The sequence below is a fragment of the Schistocerca cancellata genome, chromosome 1, assembly GCF_023864275.1.
Source record: "Schistocerca cancellata isolate TAMUIC-IGC-003103 chromosome 1, iqSchCanc2.1, whole genome shotgun sequence".
Classification (NCBI taxonomy): domain Eukaryota; kingdom Metazoa; phylum Arthropoda; class Insecta; order Orthoptera; family Acrididae; genus Schistocerca; species Schistocerca cancellata.
The window spans coordinates 403,208,745-403,220,917 of record NC_064626.1 but is presented as its reverse complement, the minus strand read 5'-3'; positions in this window follow the sequence as shown (position 1 = coordinate 403,220,917).

Below are 12,173 nucleotides of genomic sequence, written 5' to 3'. Positions count from 1 at the left end.
GCTTGCTCCCACGGGAGGGAGACAACGGAGTGAAGGACGGGAGATCCCGCTGACAAAGGAGTCCATTATAAAAAACAGCATCAGCTCAGTAGATAAGACTGTCGAAAGAAGTCTTAATCGTCATCGCCGCTTCTACGCAAAACGTAACTTGAAGCAAACGAAAGTCTCATACCTAAATGTGCAAAAACGTTACCTACAACCAGCATGGGAGCGTCTACAAGAATGAAGTCAACACTCTTTCTGGGTGTCCTCTATCTCTTCCTTTACAGTATCAGCTCATCTTCCCATCACTGCATTACTTCCGAACCAGTTCTCAGCGATCGGCTTTGCCAGTATTAATATCCTATATTGGACTATTATTCAAAAGAAGCGGGGTCCAATTCCCTGTTTGGAAATCCTGATTCAGCTTTCTGTAAATCATCTAAAGCGGGTAATGTCACGCGGGTAATGTCATGCGTCTCCGAACAAGGTTTTCTTCCGCCTTAAAAAAAAAAAAAATGCTTCAAATGGCTCCAACCACTATGGGACTTAACATCTGAGGTCATCAGTCCCATAGACTTAGAACTACTTAAACCTAAGTAACCAAAGGACATCACACACATCTATGCCCGAGGTAGTATTCGAACCTGCGACTGTTGGAGCAGCGCGGTTCCGGACTGAAGCGCCTAGAACCGCTCGGTCACAACGGCCGGCTTCCGACTTTCCCCATTCGATTAAGTTTTCCGCTCCTACCGATCAGACCCCTACATTATTGTTATCCTTATTTACAACATTCAATTCTACTACTGCTTGATAAAAAAGCTCATATATCCGTAGTCATTAGTTTTCTGGTAAGCTAAAAGCTGATTTAATGTAAGAAGTTTCTCTGCTACTTCAGATAAATACATTTAGGCCACACACAACACTTATTAGGCTTCGTTTCTGAAATATCTAAATGTAGTCGAAAAGGCTAATCTTACACAGTGTACACAAGGAGTTTTAACGGTTCGTGTTATCGCATTGCAGCAAATGCACTGTAGAAGTAGACTAGATGACACACAGGAAGGTCACCGACAGCTGTCTGCTCCTGAGCGTTCTAAAGTTCGCCGCTAATTTCCTTCACCTTTTGGCAACGGACGACCACTGTACTAGGTGAATAAAAAAAATGTAAAAATGTCATGTGTCGAAATCACCAGGGCTGCCGATATAATAATTATTTACTACCGTATCTTCTTCAGATATCACAAGATTGTTTGCGACAATCTGAGTGGCATTGGTGTGACTGTGGCGCCAATAAAATAAAAACCACAATAATGAGGTTGCCATGTAGGCTGTTGCAAACAGTTTTATGATACCTGAAGATGGATCAAAAGACCGAAACCGGTAGAAAATAAAGACTCATTTTATCAGCAGCTCTTAGAGCAGTTTTGAAAAAAAAATACCTGTTTTCAAATACTTACGAGCTGTAGGGCAGTACCAGCAAATAATATGTAGTAGATAAAGAAATCTCAGGCTCCTTACGATCGCGAATAAAAAAAAAGTCCCATTCTCAGCTGTGAGCAACGACTGTGTGCAAAAAGGTCACCACCTAGTGGGGCGTCACAGTGCCTCCCCTTCCCGATTCCGCAGTCGCTACACGGGTAACCGACGGAGGCTATAACTGCGAGGCGAGCCGAGGTGGCTTCTTGAAGGCATTGAGAACCACTCCTTGGGATCCTTTTGAGCGTCAGACGGGGGCACGAGGAGGCCGTACCGGTCGCGGCGAAAAGTCCGTTAGGCGACCGCCGCTACCCCGCCCAGCTACCTGCTCTGCGCAGGGTCTCTTGCCCGCTTCCTTCCTTCCTTTCTTCCTTCCTGCCGGCTGCCGACCTCCTTGCAGCCCGAGTCACCTCCGTCCCACAAAGACGCGGCTGGCAGCTCCTCAGCACAGCTGTCAGGAGCCCAGCAGACAAACACACCTGCCCCGCTGCAGCCAGCCCGCCGCTCCGACCAAACGTGCCACCACTGACGGAAACTACTGTGTTACATCTCCACAAAACATTATCCATATATTTAGTAGTGCTCAGTAAGGTTTTTCTTCGTCGTCGTATTCAAGCTTAGATGCGATCTCTTAAACCCCTTTTACACGATCGGCTTTCTTGGCTGCACGAACCCAGCGAGTCTACTGCAGTGCCCCTAGCTTTTTATTCATGTACTGAGTCTCGTCTGCGACGGGTGGCCGTTTTCATCTACACGTCAGTGTCAGAACTGAGTGTCTCGTGAGAACTGCCTGCACTGAAGTTCGACACCAGAACGGTGAAAGTGAGTTTATGAGGCACTATCCTTTTTGCGAAAAATCGAATTATATTAACAAAAAGGTGGAACAAGCAATGATAATCGTGTTTATTTATGACCAAAGCAGAATTCGTAGTGGAACTTCTTGGCAAAGGTCATTTGATAAATTCTCTACACTCCTGAGAACTGGAAGAATAGGATAAGTATCATCCAAACCTACACATTTATTTGCCCGAGAAAATATATACTTGCAAACTCATTAAGCATTATCTAGAATGCAGCAAAAAGCGCCGTTTTCTTTGTGCTTCTGTTTCCTTTCTAAGTACCAAACAATATAAAAATGCTGGTCGGTGTGGCCGAGCGGTTCTAGGCGCTTCAGTCTGCAACCGCGCGACCGCTACGGTCGCAGGTTCGAATCGTGCCTCGGGCATGGATGTGTGTGGAGTCCTTAGGTTACTTAGGTTTAAGTAGTTCTAAGTTCAAGGGGGCTGATGACCTCAGATGTTAAGTCTCATAGTGCTCAGAGCGATGTTTGAACATAAAAATTATTCTCTTCATCAAATAATTCTGCAATTTTCATTGGTGAGGTATTTTTCATCAAAACGCGTTTATCTATTTACGTTTTTATTTATGCATTATGTAGTCTTTTTTCTACAAAACAGAAAAACGTTTTTGCTTTGAGATATTTGACATCTCTCGTAGGAGAACACTATCAGGAAAAAATACCACGATCTTGTGTAACTTTTCAGCGTGTCACGGAACCGAAGCAAACAACACAATAAAGATTGAGATGACACGAAAGCACAAAATCCATGGCAGGTGTGAGCTCGGCCAGATCAGGTTAACTTCTGACGCCGCCATAGTCCCCTGTTTCTACGAATGCGCAGTGTGCAGCATAGTCGGAAATTTAGACTTCCACACTCTGCACAATCTATAAATCATTGACGTCATAGACACACTCTCATCGTGGTTGGTCGATAATTTACTTGCAGGCACAAAAGGCTCACTCACTTCGAGTTGTCGATTTTGACTCGCTCGAGTAAAACATGCTTTATTTAGGATATGTCGTGCCAGTCCTATCACGTCTGTGCACCTACCTTTCTTTGCCCATCTTCTTACTATACATATGTAATTCTTTCACTTCTGTTTCCCAGTTGTGATGCATAGCTACTTGTTTACGTCCCTCTTCGTGTCTTTTATATTAGATTTGTTTACCTTGAACCGATTTCTAAGATAAGTAGTCTACGCATTGTACAAAAAATTGACATTTTCAGGAGGAGACAGTGACTGCATTTTTAATTATAAGTTTAATATTTTCTTCGATGCGGTCACAGAAAAATTTTTACTTCGTTAATCAGTACTGGCTATCATTGACCCCTTCAGAACTAGAAAATAAAATAGATTCATTTCACTTCGTCGTCTCTATGGTTAGTCACCAATTAATAGTTTGTTAAGACGGATTCAGTTTGACAAAGAGTTACTGGGCAACCGTCTGTTTCAGCTTGCAGTAGGTGCGAAAAGTAATTTTGCTTTAGTTTTTTATGTTGTTGCCTATGCATGGAGTTGACAAAGTGAAATGGGTATTCTTTTCTGATGGCCGGCCGGAGTGGCCGAGCGGTTCTAGACGCTACAGTCTGGACCGCCAGACCGCTACGGTCGCACGTTCGAATCCTGCCTCGGGCATGGATGTTTGTGATGTCCTTAGGTTAATTAGGTTTAAGTAGTTCTAAGTTCTAGGGGATTGATGACCTCAGAAGTTAAGTCCCACAGTGCTCAGAGCCATTTGAACCAGTTTTTTTCTTTTCTTTTCTGATGGCCAGTGATCACTGAACGCATGTTAAGAATGCACAACGTTTCTTGTGACGTGTCGAAGAAAGTATTTAGTCTACAACTCAACTTTGTAACTGTTCTTTTTCCATTGTTGACATTGTGTTGAACTTCATTCACTACTTCTTGACATAAATATTACCGTCCCAGACTTACATTCTTATTCAAACTGACACCTGTTTTTTATCTTATGCTTTCACAGCACCCATTTTATTCTGAATGCAGTTTATGTTCTTTATTCACGTTTTTCTTAGGATTTTAAATCTCCCTCGGCCTAATATTGTAGAGCACTTTCCTACGTCCAAAAATACTACGATACCGATCGTAAATTGGTAAGCTGGTAGTGGTCGGGAAATGCTTGCGACAGTACTTTGCGTATCCGGAAGGGGTGAGGAGTGCGGGAGACGCTATCGGAGCGGCGCTCCCACGGGGTCACCTGCGCGGCATAGCGACGCCATAATTGAAAGGCAGGCTTGCGTGCGAACGGACGGGCGTCGGGGGCGGCAGCGCAAGTGTGGGAGCTGCGTGCAGTGCGTACGGCTGTGCGTGCCATATGGCGAGGCGAGGCGAGCGCGACAGCAGACACTTCCGACAGCTGCAACTGGTGGTGACGGACGGCTGCACCGGCTTCCAGCAACAGTTGATGCACTCATTAGGCCGGGGGTGGCCCACCCCTCGCTGTACGCGGCGCGCACCAGGCCGCAGTGCAATACTATTCTGCGCTTGGCTTTAAAACTTTATTTTGTTTTCTTTTAAATCGCCTCTGGAAACGTATCTGGGCTACTGCACAGCAGGCTCATCGTCTCCAGGTCGGGCAAGTATAGGAATTTAAAAATGTCAGATCTAGATTCGCTGTTATCAGAGGAGTTAGCATTTCACGTACTGTCATGACCTAGAGATAACTGTGGTTACGGAAATAGAAGGGATAGAGCATTTATTTGGACTGTTTTAGATGCGACGTTCATCTGAATTGTAGCGCTATACAACTATACTCCGCAAGCTATCTTACACTGTGTGCTTGGGTGAGGGGGCGGTACTTCTGGTAACCTTATTTTTCCCCTTCTTCACGACTGGTACAATGGAAGAACGAGTATCGATAAACCTCACCGGCCGCTGTGGCCGAGCGGTTCTAGGCGCTTCAGTCTGGGACCGCGCTGCTGCTACGGTCACAGGTTCGAATCCAGCCTCGGGCATGGAGGTGTGTGATGACCTTAGGTTAGTTATGTTTAAGCAGTTCTAAGTCTAGGCGACTGATGACCTCAGGCGTTACGTCCCATAGTGCTTAGAGCCATTTGAAAAAATGTTTCAAATGGCTCTGAGCACTATGGGATTCAACATCTGAGGTCATCAGTTCCCTAGAACTTAGAACTACTTAAACCCAACTAGACTAAGAACATCACACACACCCATGCCCGAGGCAGGATTCGAACCAGCGTCCGTAGCGGTCGCGCGTTTCCAGACTGAAGCGCCTAGAACCGCTCGGCCACTGCGGCCGGCAGAGCCATTTGAACCATTTGTTAAATCTCCGAAGACCTCTAATTTCTCTGAATTTTTCGTCGTGGTCATTCCGCGAGACGTTTGTGGGAGGGGTTAATACGATGCCCGTCTGTTTTTGCCACGTGCTATCTCGCATTTACAACAGCAAATCTCCCAGTGGTGCTCGGACCCCTCTCTTGTAGCCTCTGCCTCCAGAGTTAGCTGAGTGTTTCCATTATGTTCTCGCGCTTACTGAGGGATCCCGTGAGAAACGCGCCGCTCTTCTTTGTATCTTATCTCTTATTTATCTGATTTGGAAAAGGTCGCAGACTGATTAACGGTGAAAAAGTTCGTGGATAAGTGTCTAGTAAGTCACTTCCTTCGTGGATGAAGCACATTTCCTAAGAATCTGAGCCTGCCATCTTCTTTGGTTACTATCTGTAAAATGTCATCATCCTACTTTAACTCGCTCCGGCTGGTTACTCCTAGGTATGTTTAAAGTGAGTTATCGCCAGTAGCGTAATCGAACAGTAGTGTATCGCTGTGCGTCCAGGTAGACAGCAGGGTCGAAATCCTTAACAGCGTGAACTGTGGTATGATGAACGCATGTCTGCCATATTACCTTTGTAGGGAGAGAATGATGAATTTCTAGCGCTATATGTAAGGGTCAACAAGCTGCATCGTGTTCGAAAGTCCGTGTCAAACTGGTGGGTCCAAACTTAGTTGGTTGAGCTTGATCCATATACGGGTCGAAGGAAGGGACTGCAGTGTTCAGACATACTTTCGGGTCGAGATTTCTCACCTTACGAGGAGCGTAGCGGACGATAACGTGTACCTGATGTAGAGTGCGGCTGGCCGCCAAGGTGGCGGAAGTGAACGCCCCTTATGTAGGTGGACCCGCATCACCGTCTGTGTAAAAAGTGCGACAACCTGCAGGCTTATACGAAAGCGGTCTGGAGAACCATCAGTGACCGCGGAGTAAACATATGAAGTGCACCATCCATGACCGTTCCCTGTACGGTTCATTACAAACGTAAATCCAAGCTTTCCTTGCATAAAATGAAATACTGTGTAGTAGCGGCCCATCCGTTCCTGAAACTGACTTATTCAGTTTCAAACAGAAACATACGGTAATACGTACAGTGATTTAACTTCCTAGCTAGTATATTTTCATGTGGCAACATGAGTTACGATATATATATATTGTTAAAAAGCACAAGTCATCTCTCTTTTGACAACTTTCTGTACTTTTAAACGGCCCCTTCTTTTTCAACAAAAATTAGACTAAACGTAAATAACACAAAGAAAGGAAATTCTGCAGGTAACAGGGAACTAGTTAATACTAGCGTGTTACATCGGAAATTGATATTCGTAGATTTTTTCTCCATGACCTTGTCTTCGTACAGCTCATAGCAAAAACTGCGGAAGTTGTTGGTGTATGGCGAACTGTATGCTTCCCTTCAGTGGTTGGTTCTTTACTGACAAAGTAATAAGTCATTTGGACAAAGGCTTAAGGAGATGTTGTCCTTACCTCTTAAAAGTGACCATTCGGGCAACCGCGAGTTTGTGTGAGGTATTTCCTCTGCCAAGAACAGGAAAAGAAACCTCAACGCAATATAAAACACTCTTGGAAAACAGAGTAGTGCTGCGTTTCATTCGAGGTCAGGTGTTTAACAGCGGTCAAATTGTTCACAGAAAATACCATCCATAGGCCTTGCAGAGTAGTGAGGGGAAATCCTGGTGCGTAAGTGTCCTCGATAGTGATGTCGCCTTCTTCTGTTTTGTTAAATGAATAGCACGGAACGAAACAAAGGCACTTAACGACTGATCCACAGACGCTTCTTGTCGCTATTGTGTTCTGTGGTGCGAACACTGTACACGGGGCGCATGCTAACACCGCCGGCTAGACTTGGGCGTCTATCCTTTTAGGGAACGCCTAATAGACTTACGACACTGATATGGCCGCACTGCGTCTGGACTTCAGCTGAATTCTATAACATCGGCATTCCTCCAATTAAGAGGGCTGGATCCTTTCTGTCCTGTACTGCAGTACGATGAAACACACATGTTTCTGAAGAAACGTTCACTGTTTGGGAATATCATTGCATTTGGAAAGTCTTTGTTTTCGTCGTTCTTAAGGAGCCTCTGGAAAAAATTCGTCCTCATTGAATAGGCAGCCTTAACACAGAAAAATCGTTTTACGACTTGACGTTCAGGCTGAATGTCGTGAGAAATTCATGTGCCTGTACAAGAGTCCATCCTAGATGTCAGATGTCAGTACTGATGGGAATATTTGTACACAATTGTCCATACGATCGTACATCATAATTTAAGGGTCCTGGTGTCAAAATCACAAACAATTATTCCCCGTTCCTGATGTACATAATATTTTCAAATACGTGGCCTGCTTTTGTCCTTCGGTTGTTGTGCCTAAAAGAAGTACTGAATTTCACTTCACTGAACATTTACCTCATCTCGGCTGTGTAATTAAAAAACCAAACGTTTACGATGCAACAACACACGCACGTCAGCTTCTTTAGATCTTCATTCCACCGTTGGAACTTCATCACTGTGCTCAATTTTAATATGTTATATAATGCAGTATGGCCATTTTGTCTCTTTTTAAATTTTAAGGAAGATAAACATTTATAATATGTTTGTCCTAAAATTCTCATCTTTTAAGTCAAAACCCTTTAACATTAATTGCCTGAACGAGATGACTATATTGCCACACATAACAATCTCATTAACGTAATTCTATTACAGTCCAGTTCTGCCCACAATTATCAAAAGTGTGCAGCTTTATGGCAGCCCATTTAATAGCAGTAAAGCTCTACTTATGAACGTTAACGTAGTTGTGTTACAACTTGAACTGTGGTTTCCCCACATGTTGGGTCAGCGGGTTCTGAAATCGGAGGAAGGGAACTGGAGGTCCCCGTGAATAGAACCCTGCCTAGTTACCCTCTATGGTACACTAACCAACTTTGGAATTAATAAAAACTTGACTCACTATAGCTAAAACAGAATTAAAGAATCAGAAATAGTTGAGCAGTTCTTCTCTGCCGGCCGGGATGGCCGAGAGGTTCTAGGCGCTTCAGTCCGGAACCGCGCTGCTGATGCGGTCGCAGGTTCGAATCCTGGCTCGGTCATGGATGTGTGTGACGTCCTTAGGTTAATTAGGCTTAAGTAGTTCTAAGTTCTAGGGGACTGATGACCTCAGCAGTTAATTCCCATAGCGCTCAGAGCCATTGGAACCATTTTAGTTCTTCTCTACTGTTACCCAGGGAGAAACGCACCTATTGTAAATAGCCAAGTAAATGCTTGAGAAACTGGACTACTTTAGAGGTTACACTGATACGCTTTTCCGCGGCTTTCCTGAACGATTTCTCTGGAATGGCGAGTGGATACTCAGTAGGTCAACGTCCAAAATCTCTCCCATACTGTCGAAATGAGCGACTACTCTGTAATCACTTCGTTTTCGGGTTCTGAAATCGGAGGAAGGGAAGTGGAGGTCCCCCTCAATAGAACCCTGCCTAGTTACCCTCTATGGTACACTAACCAACTTTGGGATTAATAAAGCCCTGTTGAAAGTGTGGTTTCATCTTGGATTTCTCCAGAAGCGTTTCAGCGACGGAGAAAGTAAGACACGACAGCAGACAGCGATCTGAGCCTTGCTCCCGTCGAATACTATCTCCATGTCTTAACCACAGTGACACCTCTTCGCCGGCCGGGGTGGCCGAGCGGTTCTAGGCGCTACAGACTGGAAACGCGCGACCACTACGGTCGCAGGTACGAATCCTGCCTCGGGCATGGATGTGTGTGATGTCCTTAGGTTAGTTAGGTTTAAGTTGTTCTAAGTTCTAGGGGACTGATGACCTCAGAAGTTAAGTCCCATAGTCCTCCGAGCCATTTGAACCATTTTGACACCTCTTCGCGCCTCGAGGCTGGTGGAACGTTGAACAGGAAACAGGCCGTATTACAAGCAATTCTGCACCACCTCATCTATAAGCGACGACCTACATTCGTTCCCAAACGTAGCTACTTCTTTCTGTCTAAAGGGACGCGCCGGGTGGTGAACCACGGTACCTGGCGGCCGGGGGCTGCTACGCGCCTTGCAGACCGGAGGCTAGGAAAGTAGCGGCGGTGGGAGGCGGAGAGTGCGCCCCTCGCCCCGTGGCGCGGCTTCCATTGTCGACACACAAAGCCGATGACGTGGTACGGCCAGGGGGACCGAGTAGGTCTTTGTCGATTCGCGTTTTCTCCCGCGCGCCCATAATGACACACGCCAACCAAAACCTTTACACTGCAGCAGCCAACCACTCCGCCGCGCGCGCCGCCTCCGTTCCTTCGCATCAAGCCTTCTTCTTCTCCTTTCCTTCCGACTTGTTAAGCAGCTGTGCGTCAGAGTGACAGAAGAAACCCGCGCGTGTTCACTCGCACCCGCTTGCAGGTCTTTCTCTGCGCTCGTTTTAACTACACTGGCTCGTGCAGCGCAGTCTTTCCGCGGCGATTGTCTGAGACCAGCTCCAATTTAGTCGCAGAAAATGATAAGATATAAATGTTGGATTGCTCCTACGTCGTTGACTGAGTTCGCTAAACATGTCAACATTTAACGCTGCTTAGGGATTAATGTGTGATGTTGTCGATAGCACTGCTCGCAATACGCTCATCCAAGTGGCCCAAGAGAAATCCCTCTTCGCTGTTCCACTGCTCTTCAGCGTTGTATTGAACCACAGTCGTGAACATGTCCGTCAATGTTGCTTGTAGCAGTTAGTCTACTGATCGTAAACGATTGCGGTGAGAATGCATCATCTTGCCGGCCGCTGTGGCCGAGCGGTTCTAGGCGCTTCAGTCTGGAACCGCGCTACAACTACGGTCGCAGGTTCGAATCTTGCCTCGGGCATGGATGTGTGTGATGTTCTTAGGTTAGTTAGATTTAAGTAGTTGTACGTTCTAGGGGACTGGTGACCTCAGATGTTAAGTCCCATAGCGCACAGAGCCATTTGAACCATTTTTTTGAGCATCAACATCTTTGCTGCACATCGATTTCTCCACATCTCAAATTTACATCTGTTCCCTGGAACAACAAAGTCAAGAAAACAGAAAACGGAGGAATGGTACAGTTTCAAGTATCGTCGACATTGGGCTAGTAAGATGAAGCGAAGTAGAGCTGGAGGCATCTGGCATCTTGAAGAAAATGTGTGGTGAGAAGTTGTGTATGGCAACAGCCGAAAATGTAAATTATGATTACACACTACTATTTGAATTTCATTCCTCTCAAATGAACCCAGTGTCTCAACCAGTTCACCAAAACTACAGATAACAAAAGTGTGATCTTGCCATACATATAAACAGACACTCACTCACACACACTTAAGCCCCCCCCCCCCCCCCCCCCCCACATACACACACACTTTTAATTTTTGTCTGAGATAAGGGACAAATTTTTCTCAAACGCAAAACTGAAATAGCTCCAAATACTCTGGTTCCGACCAAAGCATTTGGGAGATTTCCTTTATTATCAGGTTATTACCAATACTGGGTGTGCCCTCCCAAATATTCCCATTCGGGAACCCCTTCTCCTCAACCCAAACTTGCTGTTATTTGGCTGAGAAAAATGAAAGGAAACAGTACCCCTGCGGAATTAAAATTGTAAAAAATAGCTTCATAATAAATACTGTTCTGCTGCTACAGCAATAGGTAACGGGCGTTATAAGAAAGTGGCCACTGTAGACCATTTGAGTAATAGGTAGAATTCGCCCGCATTCTCAGAGTTGAAAGACGGTACACAATTAGTACCATGTGCACCTGTGATGACATTATATGAGAAAGTATCCTGAGAAGATACGTACAAAGCCTAGAAAGTGAGTCACATACGGACAGTCTCTTTGTTTATCTGAACTAAAGGAAGGAACCACTTATTAGTTCTATATTTACAGCTTCATCTGTATTTGATAGATCCTAGGAGTTTCATTTTAAAGGGTAATTATTTGATTCTATTCGCAAACCACTGGAAAAATGACTAAATGAACAGCTTACTACGTGTTCTGTCTCATGTAATCTTTCTTTCAAGAGATCCGTAAACAGCACTTGACATTTCTGTTAAGAATCTTTTAACATGTCATCTTTATCGTTTATCAATAGTCCGTCAGACCGATTTTTCTAGACTTCTGTGAAACTGGCATAATATCTGGGAGCCGATGGTCACCTTTACTGCCCTTCTTTAAATGGCAATATCACTCTCTAGTTGCATGTCACGTTCGTGTCTCCTGAACTACTTTATATATTGCTCTCATTACTGCGAAGCAAGCGTTCTTTTGCACTTATAACACCGTACTCAAGCAGGGCAGGGAGAGATGCGTTAGACCCCGACTGCCAGGTATGTTCTAGCAGTGTGTGTCATTCCCCTTTTGCCATGACATTTGCTTCGCCCTATCGACAGGGGGGGGGGGTTTACTTTTGCGACAGACGCGCACTGGAAACCACACCGCAGTTAAATTGAGTCTTGATTGCTATTACTGGTTGCGCAGAAACGGTAATATCGCTTTTCCACTTTACGTCATGGTACCATCAAAGAGATTTCCTGTCTAATTGGAGATATGCAAATGTTAACCCTG